Consider the following 20,558-nt stretch of genomic DNA (forward strand, 5'->3'; position numbering starts at 1 on the left):
ATAAATATACATAGAGGGATTAGGAAGGGGTTAACATTAGATTCATTATTTCTATGTATTAATTACTCTTTTGTGTTTGTTTTGCTTAAGTTATCCTTTGGGCCTAAAAATCAAAATGGCCGCCGACGTGACACAACGTGATGGCCACTGTTGCCTGTGCAACATTTTGTTCCTGTGGCCTCGTCATGACCTATGCCTTAGTGTTCCCGAACAAGGCCACGGTGGGACAACAGCCAAGTGGAAGGACAATAGACGTTTACAAAGAAACCGGAATAAACTGAACTATGACATCACCCCGCGAACTGTGCTAAACCTCACCGGACGATCTCAACCGACTGATCAGAATTGCCCAAATTTTGTAAATTGTTGCATTTTACCTCCATTTTATTATAAATTACATGGTAGAATAGAGAGAATATCTCTTTCTCTCATCATCGACAAATCTTTGACAAAGACTACGGTAACGCTACGTGACGCTACTGTCTAGGGTGACTGATGCGTTCCAGAATCTTTGACGGACTGAATGCTGCCCAATATCCGATGAACTGTGAACTTCCAAAAATCTATGGGCACTGACTGATGCTTGCACGTCTTTGGTCCTAGTCCAGTCTTTGGGACTGTAGCGTGCTGCAAGAAGAACTTTGCTGCTATTGACCGAATGACAGACAATTTGGTTTTGACAAGCTAATGACTTAGAGGACGCCCCGATAGCCAGATTAGGTAAATATGGTGTTCTGTGATTTACATGAAATTTGATTTAAACTTGCTAAATGCTGATTTAAACTTTTCAATAATTATTAGATAAACAGATATTGATTAACAAGAAATGCGTTAGTGTGATTTATTGAGGGAGGTAAGATCGAAATCTTGAAATGTCTTTTTAGCTGGTTATAAAATCATTATCAACCAATCCAACTAATTTGATCCATCGATCACATGGGAGGAGTGTCTTGATGTTTTTAAGATTGAGATCTGGAGGAGAAAGGGTATTAATGTATAGATATGTAAATTATTTTTCTTTCTATAGCTCATAAGGTATTCCTTTCATGTCATGTGCTTGAACCGCTCATCTCTCCTATATGTGCAGACCAGTGTGAAGTGGCATGTGTATGCTGGTGTTATGGGCCCCACCAATGACTGCATGTGTGAAAGCGTTAGTGTGATATCTGGTCTGTGACGAAGGGAGGATAACGGTATGGGTCTCGTCTATTTCCCCGTTACCTAGGTTTCTGCGCTTCAACAGATTTTCTGGTAGCAGTATGATGGTTTTTATTGTTTCGGTTTGACGATTATTGCTTGTACATTGCTTATCGATTATTGATTAGTATTGGTTTATGTATTAACACTCTATGTTGAGTTGCGTCAAGTTCTATGTTGTTTGCACAGCTTCTGGGATGTAGAAAGTCAGAATTTTGTAACGGTTCCGTAGTAGAGCAGAGGTAAGCGCTGCTCTCGAGAAAGATGGAATTGTAGTTGCCCTGTAGGTACACAGGGGAAACGTGTAACGATTGAAGTTGCACGACACATTGTCTGGGTTCGATTCGGTGACATCGTCGTGTGTTGCCATTAGAACCATCTCCTGTATGAAAGAAGTGTATGGTAGCGAAGGTCACCTGTGAAATTTTGGTCTTAGGTACCAGGAGTCCAGAAAGAGCTCAGATAATGCTTATCACTGGAAAGGTAATAGGTGTTCCCTAAGCTTGTTAGAAGGATAAAGTAGAGGGAAGTGCTACTTTGTTAACAAGTGTCATAATTCTGTTGTAGGACAGACTGTTCGCTGTTCTCGGGAAAGACAGAATTCTGTGTGAATGAACTACATTTTCCGTGTGAAAGTGTATGAATTAAAAGGCATTCGGGTTAATTGCGAAACTCTGGTTTTATTTCTCAGGAGCATTGGGTCTCCAACTAGGTGTCTTAATTCTGGAGAAACAGTTAGCTAATGCTTGCTAGAACGGTAAGGTAGAGGGATGTGCTACTTTATCAACGGAAGTAACGATTCCGTAGTAGAGCAGAGTTAAGTGCTGCTCTCGGAAAAGACGGAATTCTTGTGAGAAAGGTCATTAAACTATTTTTTGGTTAGCGAAGCGGACAATGGTGGCGTTTTTAAGTCGTTACTAACAGATTTGTAAGTAAAAAGAACGTAAGAAAAATTACTGATTACATTTTGTAAAGAAGGGGTCAGCAGGAGCTGCAACAGCGAGAAAAGCTGACGTCAGAAAAGCCGCGCTGGGATTGGCTAGTCAGTGAGAAACATAGACGCCCCTGATTGATGTGCTGGTGTATGCCTCGCTAGGAGTGGAGAATTACAGGGTGACGTAGATGTTGCTGATTGGTGCGTAAGTGTGAGACGCGCTGGGATTGGAGAATTGCAGAAGTGACAGACGCTCCGGATTGGTGCGTTAGTGTGTGTCGTGCTACGATTGGTTAGAACAACAGAACAGTTGTAAGGAAAAGACTAGCGATACACGAAAGACAAAATTATGTATTACGATCCACCTGAAAAAGAGAAGAAATCCTGTTTTGGAAAAATCAAGAAATTGTTTAAAAGGGATAAACCGATTGTGACTAGGGAGGGACAGTTGCTTCCCCCACCGAAAACACCCGCATCCTTTATGGTTGTGAAATACGGATATCATACTTGTATTTGGTTAGAAAATTGGGTAAAGTCCACGAAGAATGACAGAGTTTTGGCATTTCCAGAGCATGGCTCATTTAATTTAGCGGTTTTGAGAAATTTGAGAGAGAAAATGATGAATCTAGAACCAAGACCTTGACCAACACAGTTTGGAGCACTGACAGAATGGGAAGATGAGATGCATGACAGAGAGAGACAGAGGAGTGGCGGAAGATATAGATACATATTTGGTAGATATGGGCATGAAAATCATGATGACAGAATGAGGAGGTGGCGGAATGCAAGTATGACTGATGGTTTGTTTCCTGTAAGAAATGCTGAAGAAGTTGGAGGTAGAAAATGTACGGAAAAGAGACAAAATATAGAATCAGGAGGATATGGAGTGAATGAATCGGAGGAGGATGTTCTTGACGACATGTTTTATAAAAACCCACCTCCGTATCAACCAGAATCTGAAATGTTGACACCAAGTGCCCCAATGAGAGAAACTTTGCGAATCATTAAGACTGAACCAGTACCCCAAGAACTAGGGAAAAAGAATTCCTTCAGAGAGATAGAGAGAAAATCAGATGATAAAATGAGTGGTGAAAATTCGGCAGAATTAGCAAAAACAACTTTAGAATTAACTGAAAAGATAAGGGAATTGACTAAAAATTTAGAAGCTGTTCCCGTGACTATATGCCCTGTGATGCCTATTTTTGATAAACAGAAAGATAGTGAACATTGTTTAACGGTCCCTTATAAGAGTAATAAACAGACTGAGAGGCCAAAGCAAAGCATAGATGAAAATCCATGGAGACAAACAATAAGTACGATCGAGCCAAATGTTCCTAAAAACATGATATTAAGTCCAAATATAACAGAAAGACATACAATGACTATGGAATCAGTATTAGAGACTCAAAAAGACTTAGAACAAAGTAATGTAGAGAAACCAGTGGGTCCTACTTCGGAAGAATTAAGCAAATGGTTGAGGAGCTTGCAGAGAAAAGACAGAGAATCCCAATCCATAGATGTGGCCAAGCTACGAATGGTCCTGGAAGAATTAATAGTAGGAATTATCCCCACAGAGAAGTTAAAAACTTATCAGGACTAGGAGTTACTATTTCTGTGCAAAAGTATAACTTGGAGAGCAAAAAATCTGCATGAAAGATTAGAAGAAGTAGCAAATGAAATGGGTATAGATATTGATAAGGTAAAGGCTCTAGAAAAACCATATCAAATAGATTTCATTGAAAAAGATATTGAAAATTTGAATACCACAGGACAAATAAGTCAGATTAAGGAAATAATTATCTTGTTAAGAAAATGGGGAGATGTGGATAAATGGAGGAGCAGGTGGTATCGAAAATGAGATGATGCTTCAGATAAAACTTTTGCAGCCTTTCCTGTAAGAGAAAAAGAAAAAGCAGTGACAGAATGCCACATGAGAGAAATACCAGGAGGAGGATATGTACATTTTCCTTGGACTAGGCAAGATATTTTGTCATTTACAAATGATTTCCCTCGACTACGCGAAAAGCCAGTCGAGTGGTATAGGCAAGTGGACAGATTTGTAAAATTATCAAAAGTTTTGTGGATTGATTTAAACAGCCTTTTTGACATAATAGTACCAGCAGATTTATGGACAGAATGTAAAATAGTGATAGACTGGCCTACAAAAGAATATCCTAGAGATCCAAAAACAGGTGCCCCTTATCCAGAGGTGATGAAGAAATATGAACAAGTAATTACCTTTTTGAAAAACAAGGTACCTCCTAAAGAAACTGATTGGGTAAAAATCGACTGAGCTCATCAGGAAAGTAAGGAGTCAGTACACGCGTATTACGAAAGATTAATACTCGCGTTTAAGCAGTTCAGTGGTGACGAAAACTTGAGTGAAAAGGATTTGAATCATTTTGTATACAGATTTGTATATGGTCTACGTCCAGACATTAGTGAAATGATCAAGCAACAGACTGTAGATTGGCAAAATAAGAAAATAGATGAAGTATTAAGACATGCAAAATATTTAAGTGATGAAATTGAAGCTAAACAGCGAAAATTAAAAGAGAAAGCTATGTAGGCACAAGTAAAGGTAGCAGAAAGACAAGAAGCTTAGTTTATGGAACAAGCAAATAATACTGGACCCCGACCAAAATTCACTCCTGGGAAAGTAAAGGACATTTTAATATAGAAGAAGCTAAAAAGAAATTCTCATGTCATAATTGCGGAAGAGTGGGGCACTGGAAATCCGAGTGTAAATTTCCCCCAAGTACTAACAATGAAAATGCATCATTGAATCCACAGGTGCAGAATGAGGTGAGGGGTCAACCACAGCGACAGCAGCCGGTTGTTACCCAACAGAATCAGGTGCCTAAACCGCCTTTTCCACAGAGCGTAAACTCACAGAAATACAGTAATGAGACAGGATTCTACAACGAAGAACAGGTAAATAAGCTGCCGCGTGCTAGCGCTGTTTCGCAGTATTGGCTACAACGCGATGAGAGCGAGTCAGAAGAAGGTTATTGACGGCGCCGAGGGGAGGCAGAAGAGTGCGTACTTGGCGCAACTCTAGAAGTAGACCAGACAGGCCAATTTGTAGACGGAAAGGTAAATGATGAAAATATTACTTTCCTAGTAGATACTGGTGCTACTCGATCAACTGTTAGGTCAGCTGATGTTAAGAATCTTCCTCTCTCGGATGAAACAATCCAAGTAGTTGGTGTATCCAACAGACAGATTAAAACGCTTCTTACAGAACCAGTGAAAGTTAGCATAGGGAAATTTTCTGAAATGCACCGCTTTGTTGTGTGCGATTCAAGTCCTGTGAATTTGTTAGGTAGAGATTTGTTGTGCAAAATGAATTGCACCATATTTTGTACCCCTGATGGTATTGCATTTGAGACCCCTGATGAAGACGTACTGTATAAAATGACTATGGCAAATAGGGAAACGGAGATTACTGAAGCTTATGCTGTATTTAACCCTGATGAATTACCAAAAGAATTGAAACAGACTGTATAAGCAGAAGTCTGGGATTTCACAGGAGAAGATGTAGGACTAATGAGAAACGTGGACCCAGTAAAAATAACAGTGAAAGAAGGAATAAGCTATCCAAATATCCCTCAATATAACTTGACACCTGAGATAATTGAAGGAATAACTCCCATAATCAAGAAAATGACAAAACAAGGCATTTTGAGAGAAATAATGAGTAGTCCATGTAATTCACCAATCATGTGACTGAAAAAGCCTAATGGAAAGTTCATGATAGGACAAGATTTGAGAAAGATAAATAAAATTGTTGTATCATGTTGTCCCATTGTACCAAATCCATCTGTGATTTTGTATCAGATTCCCCATGATGCAGAATGGTATACAGTGATTGACTTATGTCATGCTTTCTTTTCCATTCCATTGCACCATGACAGCCAGCAAATTTTTGCGTTTCGTTTTGGCGAACTTATTTTGGCTTGGTGCACAAGGGTAAACAGAAAGCCCCTCAATATTTAATCAGATATTTAAAAAGTCCTTATAAAGCCTAGAAATGCCCGAGAATTCAGTGTTAGTACAATACATCGAAGACCTTCTTGTGGCGTCGAAAATTCGTGAAGCTTGCGTGATGGACACCATAGCCTTGCTGAATCATTTGGCTGATGGAGGACTTAAAGTGTCACCATCAAAGTTACAATTTTGTCAAAAGGAAGTACATTATTTAGGCCATAACATTGAAAAGGGACTGAGAAAATGAACAATAGACAGAATCAGGATCATAAAAGGAATGAAAGCCCCCATGACGCAAAGAGAGCTGAGAATGTTTCTTGGAATGGTTGGGTATTGTCGTCAGTGGATAAGCAACTTCTCCCTGATTGCAAAGCCTTTGGTACGTTTGACAAGAAGTGATGTGAGAGATCCCATTGAGTTAAATAAAGAAGAATTGGCAGCCTTCAAGCGATTGAGAGATGGTCTGTGCGAAGCGCCGGCATTAGGTATGCCTGATTATGCAAAGGAGTTTGAATTTTACTGGAGTGAGAGGAATGGATGTGCACTCTCTGTATTAATACAGAAGCATGGAAAACTGAGAAAACCAATTGCATTCTTTTCATCTATGCTAGACCCTGTAGCTGTAGCCTTACCTGGATGTCTGAAAGCAGTGGCTGCTACCTGTAGGAGTTTGGAACAGAGTGAAGGAATTGTGATGGGATATCCTGTGAAAGTGTTTGTACCTCATGATGTGGCAATCCTTTTACAAAGGAGTCACACTCAGTTCATGACCCATAGTCTGCTGACTAAATATGAGAAAGTCATATTAGGTGCAACAAATGTGAGCCTTGAGAGATGCTTGAATGTAAATCCTTCAACGTTGTTACCTGATGCTGAGAATGTTGAAGTCAGAGATAACTTGGATCATGATTGTCTGGATGTACTCGATTTCTGTACCAAACCACGTCCGGATATAAAAGATGTACCATTGCCAGAAATTGATTTTGTGATGTTTGTAGACGGATCTTTCATTGAGAACAGATGACGGAATGCTGAGTGGAGTATATGCGGTGTGCACGGTTGCAGCAGTAATGGAAGCATCTACCTGAAGGGAGTAAAATCAGCCCAGGTAGCTGAGCTTGTTGCTTTAACTAGAGCATGCAAGATAGGAAAGAATGTGAGAGTGACTGTGATAACTGATAGTCAGTATGGGTTTGGTGTGGTGCATGATTTCGGCCAAATATGGCTACAGAGAGGATTTTTGACTTCGAGTGGAACTCCCATAAAGAATGCTGAAGTGGTTGGGAAGTTGCTTGAGGTGATACAGCTGCCTAAGCAATTGGCCGTTGTAAAGTGTGCTGCACAAAACCAATCAAAAGATTACACTGCAGTCGGCAACGAATATACCAATGATATGTCTCAATACTGTGCACGAAACCAGAATTCTATAAATCGGGCGAAGGAGAGAGATATGAATTCTTGCACCATAATGTTTACTAACATTGTGGGTACCTGGGAGGAAGTAAGACAATTGCAGGAAGAAGAAGGAGATGAGGAAACGAAGCAGTGGGTAAAAGCAGGATGTGCACCAAGGGAGAAGGATCATGTGTGGGTCTATCGGGATGGGAGACCAGTTATGCCTGATAGCATGGTGTCTGCCATGGCACGGATGTATCATGGACAGGGACACATAGGGAGAGACACTATGATAAGGTCATTTAAACAGACCTGGTACAATGCAGAGTTTAGACTTGTAGCAGAGAGTCTTTGTCAAAGATGCCTTATATGTCAGCAGTACAATCCTGGAAGAAAAACAGTAGTAAGTCTAGTAGGTCGAGAATGATGGCCTTTCACCAGGATGCAGGTTGATTTCATTGAAATGCCTCCCTGCAACAGGTTGAGGTATGTTCTAGTGATGGTCTGTTTGTTTTCTAGTTGGGTAGAAGCATACCCAAGAAGAAGAAGCGATGGAATCACAGTGGCAAAATTGCTGTTGAGGGAATTCATTCCCAGATTCGAGTTCCCAGTAACAATTGAATCAGACAGAGGAAAACATTTTCATAATGAGATCATAAAATTAATTTGTGACGCATTGAATGTACAACAGAAATTACATTGTGCCTATCGCCCAGAGGCTTCTGGTGTGGTGGAACAAGTAAATGGTACCATCAAAAACAGAAGAGGGAAAATGTGTTTAGCCACGGGTATGAAATGGCCTGATGTCTTGCCTCTAGTACTCATGACTATTAGATCAATTCCAGACAGAACTACAGGGTTGAGCCCCCATGAAATCATCATGGGGAGAGCAATGCGTCATGTTTTCATACCAGTCAACAAGCTGTTGCCTATAACTGATGACTTGGTTTTGGATTACTGTAAGGGCCTGGCTGACGCAGTTCATTCTGTGTTTCATCAGGTTGGAGCGGATGCCACTACCCTTGAAAAGAAGCAAGCTCATGATCTGAGCCCAGGGGACTGGGTAAGAATAAAATTACACAGAAGGAGGAACTGTTTGGTCCCACGGTGGGGAAAACCACGACAGGTGATTCTGGCCACGACACCAGCTGTAGAGTGTGCCGGAATAAAGACCTTGATTCATGCTAGTTACACATTTGAGAATTCCAAATCCAGTGGATAACCAAGAAAGAGAATATTTCGATGAATCAGAAACAAGTTCTGAATGGGATGATGAAGAAACGAGAACAAGAGAAAATCCTGAAAGGGGGAAACAGAGCCAAATCTGTTTTTTGTCCCAAAAAGTATTTCTTTAAGGAGAAGGTTACAGATTTCTGATACCAGCTCAGACTCAGAGACTGAACAAGTAACTTTACGTTCAAAAAAAGTAAAAGACAGTGAAAAGACAATTGAGGAGATAGTTGATAAAGAAGTTCCAGATGAAAAATTGAGAGAGATTCCACCTGAAATAACAAAGGTAGATGAACAGGTGCCAGATACGGAGAGAGAGGGAAAGATTCTTGTGGAAGACCCCCGAGGAGGTGTAGGGAACTCCAACATCCAGTTAGAGGAAGGGACAAGTAGTCAGCAGGAAGATTGTGCACAAGAAACCCGAGGAGGGACAGAAGTAGGGAAAACAAAAGAAGTGGTGGAAAGAAAAGCTGTTGAAAGTAAAAAGCAAGTTGAAACAGAATCAGAGGAAAGTGAAGACGAAGTACCGGAAGGTCTAGTCTTGAGAAAGAGAGCATGAAGAACTGAAAAGAATGATAAAGGAAGTAAATTGAAAAGGTTGGCAAGAGATGAAATTTGGCCGAACAAGATAAAAAGGCTGAGATATCGATTAAAACGAGTAAACTCACCAAGAGCTGAACAGGTGAATGAAGTATCTAGTCAAGAAAAATCAAAAGATGAAGAAATAATTGTAATAGAGGAAAGCAAAAGAACGAGAAAACCTAACCAGAAGTATAAGTCGCCAGAATGGATGTATGTGGCCCTGCCTGAAATAAAAGAAGAGGCGGATAGCCAAGAAAACCCAGAGGTGACTGTACCGGAAGTGGTTGAGGAAGACGAAGAATCAGAAATCCTGAGAGTTATCTTATCCGATATTGGAGAAGAAACGGATGTTCAGGAAGTTCTAGATTGTGAAGGAAAGGCGAAGGACGATCAAATGCCAAACGGAATAAGACAAGAATGCTGCTAATGAAAAGACAATAAAATACGGAAAAGACAAAACTGGTAGAACCAAGTAGGTGCTTAGAGCCTTGGGTTAGACAAACTAGTTGTGAAGTAGAAGAGGCTAGGTCAAAAGACACTGATCATTCTTACAAAAATGGCAAACACAGATAGTAGAAAAGATAGATGTATATTCTTAAAGCGATGGTGTAAAATGTGTTGTTGTTGTACAGGATTACTAATGCTTCTGTGGAGTGTACTAGCTATGATGATCTCATTTAAGGTTACCATAGACACAATAGAAGGACATAGTGAAAACAAAACTAATATAGAAAAGATTCAAAAGGTAATTCCGACTAAAATAGATAGAAATTATTTGCATAAAGACAGGTCTATAACTGATTTTTCTAACAATGTATTTTCGAAACTACTGATGGAATATTTAAAGACAATGGACATAAGGGACTGCTACGTTTGTATGCAGTTACCTGCATCTGTATCGGAGGGAGTGACTTATCACCACCTTCCAGTAACTCATGGAATAACATGTAGTGTAATAGCTAGTTTGTTTTACAAAACAGGGAAATTAGAATATTATTTTTCAGATGTAGATAACATATTTTGACAAGTACCTTCAATTAACAAGCTAAATAAGGTAAAACCTGCAAAGGTATTAGGCAAATTTTTCTTAGAGACTAAGGAACTAACATTAGAATATATATTTAGAAATAATTTGACTTGTAGTTTAAAGAAAGAGGAAAAGACGTTTTTGGATATGGTTGAAGAAAGGAGATTGAAAATGCAAAAGAAAGTATCTGAGGGAAAAGTGGAAAAGACAGTCTGGGATGTTGAAATGGAAAAACACTTGAAGGGAGAAGCTAGTCCAACTATGGCTTTAGATTGGCCTCAGAAAGGAAAATTATGTATTAGAAGGAATCAAACTGCATATGATACTTACTTTGTAGGTAATAGTGAGTGCCATGATACATACCGAATCATGGGTGGATGGGGACTTAAAGGAGGAAATTATCCAGTCTTTCCTGGGTTATATTTTATCTGTCGGAACAAGGCATATTATCGTTTGCCCGACCATTGGTATGGCACATGTTATGTAGGTCTGGTTTTCCCAAAGATATTCCACATGGGAAGAGGAGAAAATGGTGTACATAAGTTAGGTAGTTATCTAGCACGTAGAAAGAGAGAATCTTGGTCAGAAATTGTAGGTGACATCTTTGGAGCATTGATACTAGCCGTGGGAATATCTCTTAATGCAAACAAAATTAGAAGGCTATCAACAGTAGTGGATCGCTTGTCAACAAGCACCGCTGGAGGATTTCTATTGGTAAATACTTAAATGGTTGCCATGCGTGCCATGGTAATGCAAAATCGACTTGCCCTTGATATATTACTGGCAAAAGAGGGTGGAGTCTGTGGAATGCTGAAAGTTCAACATTGTTGTACTTACATTCCAGGCGAAAGTAAAGATTTGAAAATTTACATTAAAAATATAACTGATCTGCATGAGGAAATTGCACCACTGGAGGTTGAATGCGTTTGGGAAAAGATTGGAAGGAAAATATCTTCTATTAAAGATTTCTTAGTAAACTTAAGTAGTACATATTTAGGTAAAGTTTTACTTCCATTAACATGTGTGATTTTTATAGTATTAATATTAAGATTAGGATGTCTATGTCATAAAAGAAAGAAAATCCAGAAATAGTTAAAAAGAGAAAATTTGAAAAGAAGACAGGATAAGAGACAAGAGAGAGAGTTTGAAGAAGTAGAATTAGAGGAGATGAAAGAAAATGTGTATAAGACAGTCAGAAGAGAAGAAATTGGGGAAACAGAGATGTAAATTAAAGCAAGAATTCATATCAACTCCATGGAAAATTAATACAAAATGTTAATGGTGTGGTGATAAAATCAACAAAGGGGGGATTGATGGAGCGGGTAGTACAAAATTTTGTATACCCCCATTCTGCATGAATATACTAGTTGAATAATCTATTAATTATAATATTACTAAATGAGTTTGCATGTGTATTAATCAACCTTATTAATATACGAAATATACGTGGGATTTGCATTTTGCATGGCTAAATAATTTTATGACTGATACCCGTAGGCATACTAACTGTAGTATATGTATTAAATAGAATAATTGCATGATATATGTGGCTTTTGTGATGTCACTGTAATGTTGCTCGAGATGACAACAAATAGGTGAATATGAATGCTTTAAATGTTGCTATACACTAGATAAATACATACACATAGAGGGATTAGTAAGGGGTTAACATTAGATTCATTATTTCTATGTATTAATTACTCTTTTGTGTTTGTTTTGCTTAAGTTATACTTTGGGCCTAAAAATCTAAATGGCCGCCGACGTGACACGACGTGATGGCTACTGTTCCATGAGGTTTTGGGTGAAGTGCCAATAGACGTTTACAAAGAAACCGGAATAAACTGAACTATGACATCACCCCTCGAACTGTGCTAAACCTCACCGGACGATCTCAACCGACCAATCAGAATTGCCCAAATTTTGTAAATTGTTGCATTCTACCTCCATTTTATTATAAATTACATGGTAGAATAGAGAGAATATCTCTTTCTCTCATCATCGACAAATCTGACGAAGACGACGGTGACTCTAAGTGACGCTACTGTCTAGGGTGACTGATGCGTTCCTGAATCTTTGAAGGACTGAATGCTGCCCAATATCCGATGAACTGTGAACTTACCAAAAATCTATGGGCACTGACTGATGCTTGCATGTCTTTGGTCCTAGTCCAGTCTTTGGGACTGCAGTGTGCTGCACGAAGAACCTTGCTGCTATTGACCGAATGACAGCCAATTTGGTTTTGACAAGCTAATGACTTAGAGGACACCCCGATAGCCAGATTAGGTAAATATGGGGGGTCCGATTCACAGAATGAATTTAAGACTAAATCCTAAACTTACTACTTTGTGGTATTCACAGAATGCACTTACTACTTTTGGTATTCACAGACTGCACTTACTACTTTTGGTATTCACAGAATGGATTTACGACTACTAACTTTACGTCCGCACTCGGGCCGGAAATTCCGGCCCGGAGGCGGAGCTTCCGGCCCGGAGGTGGGGCTTCCGGGCCAGAGGCGGGGCTTCCGGGCCAGAGGCGGAGCTTCCGGCCTGGAGGTGGGGATTCCGGCCGGTGGCGGAGATTTATCCATGGCCGAAATCTCCACCTCCGGGCCGGAAGCTCCACCTCCGGCCCGGAAGATCCGCCTCTGGCCCGGAAGCTCCACCTTCAGCCCAGAAGATCCACCTCCAGCCCAGAAACCCCGCCTCCAGGCCGTAAGCTCCGCCTCCGGGCCGGAATTTCCGGAAATCCATTCTGTGAATACCAAAAGTAGTAAGTGCAGTCTGTGAATACCAAAAGTAGTAAGTTTAGGATTTAGTCTTAAGTTAATTCTATGAATCAGGCCCAGGGTTCTGTGATTTACATGAAATTTGATATAAACTTGCTAAATGCTGATTTAAACTTTTCAATAATTATTAGATAAACAGATATTGATTAACAAGATATGCATTAGTGTTATTTATTGAGGGAGGTAAGATCGAAATCTTAAAATGTGTTTTTAGCTGGTTCTAAAATCATTATCAACCAATCCAACTAATTTGATCCATCGATCACATGGGAGGAGTGTCTTGATGTTTTTAAGATTGAGATCTGCAGGAGAAAGGTTATTAATGTATAGATATGTAAATTATTTTTCTTTCTACAGGTCATAAGGTATTCCTTTCATGTCAAGTACTTGAACCGCTCATCTCTCCTATATGTGCAGACCAGTGTGAAGTGATGTGTGTATGTTGGTGTTATTGGCCCCACCAATGACTGCATTTGTGAAAGCGTTAGTGTGATATCTGGTCTGTGACGAAGGGAGGATAACGGTACGGGTCTCGTGTATTTCCCCGTTACCTAGGTTTCTGCACTCCATCACCATTGTGAATTATAGTTCCGCAGAGAACGAGAAAGAGTGTCATATCTGTAATATCATCAGTAGCAGGATGCTGTCCTTTCACAGGAAAAATTAAAGAACTTCTTGGTCTCAAAAATAACTCCCATCTCCCCATTCCCCCTAAACCGTGAATAAAATTATGAAATCAGCTCCACTCAGGAGTGCCTGGCCGGTACCGTAGTGCATCAGCAATGCCAACTTTCTATGTAGGAGCTCAAGTCTTCCAACACTTACCCATTAAGGAATTTTTTCAGCAAAGGCGAGCTTGATACTCTAAAATTGGAAAAAATGTAGTGCTCTTGTTCTGGAAGAGCAGGCAGTTACAGGAAGACCTCTAGAGAGATATGTCATCAACAGTCCTCATGCATATTCAAAATTTTGGAAATCATCCTTGAAAATGTCGGCTATCCTTTCCATAGTTAGAGCATGCTATAAACTCATATGCCATTCTGTAAGGGAGGGGATCCTCTTTCTTTTTCCAACACGCGGCTAACGCCATCTTAGCTGCTCCCGGCACAACCACATTATAGCCCTGTCATATTTATGTTGATATTTCAAGGAGTCATCTCGAAGCCCAAGAAAAATACAATCTGGGGTACCTGAAAAAGGGTAGCCCAATATATCTTTAATCTTTGCTAGTATTTCAGCAAAGAATGTCCTAATGCTCGGACAGTCCCAACAGATGTGGTCAACATCCCCCAACAAGCCACACCCTCGCCAGCATAGATCTGAGGTTCCCAGGAAGATTTTTTGTTTAATTATGTCAGGTAGAGATACTAGTCATTAAGCAACTTGTAGTGTGCATCTCTCATACCTAGCGAATGATTACATTTGGGATGACATTCTATAGCTTCCTCCATTTCTCCTAAGTTATTCATGCACCTAGAATGTTTTCCCAGGATGAGGGGGATCATGGCTGTATGGAGGGGTTTGTCGTTAGAAAATTATATAGAAATGTAATGGTGCCCCAGGAGGGCCCTGTTTTCTTTACAAATTGGTCAATGGGAGTTAAACTTCTTGTTGCTGCTTCTCTATTTTCAGGTGTTAGTGCCCAGTGCTTCAACTGTAGGTGGTGGAAGTGTTCAGAAGGGTGCAGGTTAAAATTATGTCTGCAGTTTGCAAATGTCAGTATTTCCCAATTATGGACTAGATCTGCCACAGAGAGGCATCCTCCTTTCCTCCGAGAGTCAAAGGGTCCCGGCTCTAGCCCCGGTGGGAAGGCCAGATTATAGTGATTTGGAGTTTATGGGGAGGGAAATGTTGTCCACATGGACATCCTATTCACTCAATCCCAGGTAGCAAGAGTGGTCTTTGTGGGGGTGCTTAAGTATGCATTGGGAGGGTGCTGTTCTTTGGGCTTCCATAGGACATCCCATATGACCCTACCTACTATCTCCCTGTCCATGTGTAACTAACGTTTGTTCAATTTCTGCATGGACCATTCATTAATTAACTCATTAATTGTGCTGCCTTGTAGTAGAGTTGAAAGTCAGGAAATGCTAGTCTCCCTTCCCTCGTTGGGCATCTAAGTAATCTATATGGTAGGTAAGCTTGCCCCTTCTGCCAAATGAATCTGATGCTCAGGGTGTTCTGTAAAAACCCAGTCTCGACTGACGTCTATGGGCAGCACTTGGAACAGGTACAAGAGCTTCAGTAGCACCAACATCTTAAGTGCATGTATTCTCCCCATCCAGGGAAAAAACATAGGTGACCAACGTTTAAGATCCCTTTTGAATTGTTGTAGGAGAGGGGGGAAATTAGCCAGATACTTTGCCGATAAATTAGGTGTAATTTATATTCTTAGGTAAGTGATCTCCCTATTTGCCACTCAAAGGTTTGTACTCTCAACTATCCTAGTCATATCCATCTCCGGAAGGGTCAGATTCAACAGATAGGATTTTGTTAAGTGATACAAAAACCCACTGCTGCTTCAAAAGCTCTAGCTGTAGGGCTTCTAAGGAGCTCTGTGGTGCAGTGAGAGTGAATAATATTTCGGCAAATAGAGAGATTTTATGTTTTACCCCACTGAAATTGATACCTTTAATTACTGGTCTTGTATGTATTTTCACAACTAGGGGATTTACTCTCAAGGCGAAAAGTAATGGGGAGAGAAGGCACTCTTGTCTTATCCCCCTACCCAATTAAAAAACTCTAGATTACACTCCATTGAACGCTACCCTAGATTGGGGCTCCAAATAGTTTGCTCGGACCATTGCAAGAAAGGTATCTCAAAACCAAATCTTTTCAATGTATGAAACAGAAAGGGCCAATTTACTCAATCAAATGCCTTCTCGGCATCAAGCCCCAATAGGACTGCCAGAATGTGCCTCTTAGTGGACTTCTCAATCAGGTGGCTTACTCTCCTGATGTTATTATGGGTTTGCTGGCCCTTAATAAAACCCGACTGATCAGGATGAATCACATCTGGCATCAGATCTTCTAATCGCGTTACTAAGATTTTCGAGTATATATTAGCATCTAAATTGAGAAGGGATATTGGTATCTATGAACTACAGAGTTGAGAATCCATTCCAGGTTTAGGTATTACTGATACCAGGGCCTTACTCATCGAGTGTGTGACCGCTTCCTCCGCTGCTATGTGATTATAGAGAAGGGTCAAATGAGGGACCAATTCAACACAAAAGGTTTTATAAAACCTGGCCATATGATCATCCAGGCCCAGCGATGTGTGAAACTTCAGGCCCCCTAGTGCCTGGTGTACTTTCTCTTCTGTGATTGGTTTGCTCAAATAGTCATTCAGAGCTGCTGATATCCGAGGGAGATCTATTGAGTGGAGAAAACCAAGCTGTGCCGTCGCCTCTGCATGGTCTGCAGGAAACAAGCTTTCATAAAAGACCCTGAACTCCTCTTCCTTTCCTTCATCTCAGACAACCTGCCCTCAGTCTCTCCCACTAAGCACTCTTATGTATTCTTTCTCTCTCTTGACCCTTAGTTGCCTTTCCAAGTGTGCCCCCACCTTGTTGCAATGCTCATACGAAGTCTGCTTCAGTTTCAACAGTGTGTATTCAGCCCTATTGGTATAGATTATGCCTAGCTTTCCCTTCAGTCTAGTGACGCGCTGTTGGAGAGCCACAGTTGGGGTTGCCTTGTATGCCAGTTCACACTTTTTCAGCTCTTCCTCCAGTTGCAGTCTCTTGCGTGTTCTCTGTTTATTGAGTTGGGACATAAGTTGTATATACTTGACTCCTAGTACCACTTTAAATGCGTCCCAACTATTTTAGGGGTTGGTTTCTTTTCAATCTTTAATTGAAAGAACTCTCAAAGTTATTTTCTGAGTTCATCTCACTGGGATCTATCACTCTCTAGGAAAATAGGAAAGTACCACCTTGCAGTCTTGGAGTGCGGCATATGCCACTCCAAGTCTACCGATTGTGATGCCTGGTCAGAGATCACAATTGGGTGTATAGGGGCTGATCTCAGCTTGGAGAGAAGGAATTTGCTGAGAAAGATATAGTATAATCTTGAATATATGCGGTGGGTGTGCGAATAGAAAGTACAATTTTTAACAGTGGGGTGTAGAGATCTCCATGCATCTACTAGCCCTAAGCCTTTCACTGCTAATTTTAAACCCTTCAGGAAATTACTGGTAGAATCTCTGAGTGTATGCATACTATCTATGCTGGAGTGCCATGTCAAATTGAAGTCTCCCTTTAGTAGGATTTCCCCTTCTGCAGAGCCTTCCAGTACAGTCATGAGCGAGTGGAAAAAGCTTGCCTGATTAGAGTTAAGGACATAGACTGACACAAATGTGCATAATTTCCCTCAAAGACTTCCCTTGACCATCACCCATCTACCATCCCTGTCCGTCTTATAGCCCACCGGCTGAAATTGTAATGAAGAATGAAATAATAATGCCACCCCGTTGTGCTTTGTGGATGCTGAGGAACGATAGACCAGAAGATACAGCTTATGTCTGAACCTGTGATCCTCCCACCTTTTGAGGTGAGTCTCTTGTATAGCTACTACATCAAAATGGGAGTCAAGTAAGTATTTCCACAACTTCTGGCATTTAAGTGGGGAGTTAAGTCCCCGCGAATTCAATGACAAAGTACAGATCATCCCTTTAGTCTTGTAAGGGAACTTCCATGTCCTTTTGCCTCATCAGTCCCCCAACCCTACCCTCCACCCTTCATCTCCAGCTCCTTTTTAAGCTGTCTTGGTGTTCTCTCTTGTGTCTTACTATATGGTCTGTCTCTCGTATTTAGCCTGGCTGAACACCAAGTGGCACCTGAGTAGAATGGAAAAAAAACACAGACACGATCCCCAACTCAAAAAACTGCAAGACACCCCATTCCTGTTATGTATAACTGTGTAATGAGGAATGCATTACATGAGGCAAGTCAGCCAGGGACCGGCACCATAGTTTAACTATTGTGCTAGGTGTTAGGCCATTGTGCTTTCAGAGTTGTAGTCCCATGGCTGTTACGGCTGGATGCCCTCTAGTGGCATAGTCACTTTTGGCGGGAGGCTTTGAGCGGGCAGCATATCTTTTTTGTCTTTCTCTCCAAGTTCTTAGAGTTTCCTGTGAGTCCTTGTGCGCCTATGGGAAAGCCATAAAGCCTCTCCCTGGGATCCTTGGGAGCCCTGCATCGAATAGCCCAGCGCTGTTCCTGATTGCTGCTCCGGAGGAGGAGGTATGTCCAACAAGGTTAAGTCGTACACGAGGACCGACACATGACGGGTCTCGTTACAGTATTCAACTGCTAGGCCGAAGGGAAATGTCCAATAATACCTGATGCGTTCTTTGTTAAGTTTTTCTGTCACTGGGTGAAAAATTTGGCATCGCGTTAGCTTTGCTTAATCTAAGTCTTGATATAAGGAGCATAAGAGGTCCTGAAATGACACCCTGTCTCTTTTTCTTGCAGCTTGCAGGATAGCTCCTTTATGTTTAAATGAGTGTAGTTTCAACAAGACCTCAGGTCAACGTTTTTTATCTCCCATTAACGGCCTCCCCCCTCTATGCACTCTCTCCACCTGACTTTAAAGTGTGTTTCTCCAAGAATTTCCTCAAACAGTCCCACCACAAATGCCTCGTGGACAGTCCCCTCCACTGCTTTCTCCAGGTCCTTAATTTTGATGTTGTGGTGACACGATCTGTTTTCTAAATCTTCTTTTTTCAATATGTTGGCTTTTAGTTAAGTGTTGAGGGTTTGAATTTGATCTACAGCGTGTTGTGTACATTGCTCCCAGTCCTTTGTCTTGTTTCCAGGTTTATAATTTTCATGCTCCTGAGTCAAAGCCATGTTGGAGAGTGCTCAACCTTCCATTTTATTCTGTTTTTAAGGCACCTGGGGATGAAGTTAGATCTGTCTTAAGTTCCTACCTTAATTCACTTTTGAACTCTTGCAGGGAGGTAAGTAGATCATCCTTTGTCAGTGACATGGCCTGTTCCACCCCCAGCACCCCGATTTCCCTTGTGTGTCTGCCCTGGTGAAGTAACTTCAAAACACTGTTGGATTGTGGATGAGACTTTTTTGGCAGCATCAAGGTGTGCCCACAGGGTGTGGGCATAAATCCGAGATGAGCACTGCAGTATGTGATAGGTTAGTTATCTTCCCATTTGCTTTTAGATTGCTTTGAGAGATGTTCTCTCCAGTTGGAGTTATGCTCTCTTGTGATGCGTATGGCATAAATAGGGCCCTGTTTGTCCTGGTTAATTGTATGCCTCCCTCGTTTCCTCTCACTTCTTGCATAGGAAGGGCCTCTTTGGCTCCCACCATTCAGTGGGGTGTTCGTGTGAGACTCTCATTGCAAGTGGATTCTTTGGTAGTTTAAAGGCTGCTCATATCCTTTACAGTACCCTTAGAATCACCAGAATCCGCTTAGCATCTCCATTTTAGGGTCAGGCATGAGGTTGTTAGTGGAGCTGTTAGTACCTATCACCCAAAGCAGTCCACCTGGCCCTGCGGCAGCTCACATTCTCATACACTGGTCAAAGGCTCCCTACCATTTCATAGAAAGGGCTTTGTGACCTCACCCCCTCCCTTGCTGACTGTTGTTGCTAGTGTCTGGTTGTATGGCTGCCTGCCAAAGGCAGGCATACCCTCACTGTGCCTTTCGAGCCCTAGGATGCTGCCCTCCGTCTCTCCAGATCCACTTCTTCTGGACTCCCTGTATCACTTCTCACCCCTCCGTTTGTTAGGTAGCCTTGCGGGTGCCCCCACTAGTCTCTGGCATTCCCATGACCCAGAGGTACCACAGCTTGCACTCACTGGGTCCTAACACCACAGAGTTGTCCATGCTCCGTCCTCACTTCGCTACTCCTCTTTCCGTGCCGGTGTCTTAGTCCGTGCTACGGAGGATGCAGGAGTCTGTCTGAGCCCAGGGGAAGCTTTAAAATTGGACCACCGCCAGCGCCGCCATGCTGCCTCCAATCCAGCTACAGCAATCCGGTGACATCCCTGTTTCCTCCCATGAAGTATTGCTTTTGTCTTTAGTACTAGTTGGAGGTAACAAAACCACTCACGTTTTAGGCGTCAGGCCTGTTTGTGGTCGATGGTGGCGTAGCCTCTGTGGATTAAATCTACACAGCCATCTTGGCTGGCCACGCCCCCTGACACAACTTTTAAGGGACCATTACAATAATTGAACAAAAACTAAGAACTATTACCTCATCTTAACATAGAACTCAAAACTAATTGAGAACCAAATGTCAATTCAGAATTCTGGACCACATATAATCTATAATGTCTAATGAATGTAGAAGCCCAAGTGGCTGCCTTACAAATATCTTCAACCTAAACACCTGCCAAGAGGCATTCGTACGCCTAGTGAAGTGGGCCTTAATGGAAAAGGGATATCCA

The sequence above is a fragment of the Triturus cristatus genome, chromosome 2_2 (assembly GCF_964204655.1).
Source record: "Triturus cristatus chromosome 2_2, aTriCri1.1, whole genome shotgun sequence".
Taxonomy (NCBI): domain Eukaryota; kingdom Metazoa; phylum Chordata; class Amphibia; order Caudata; family Salamandridae; genus Triturus; species Triturus cristatus.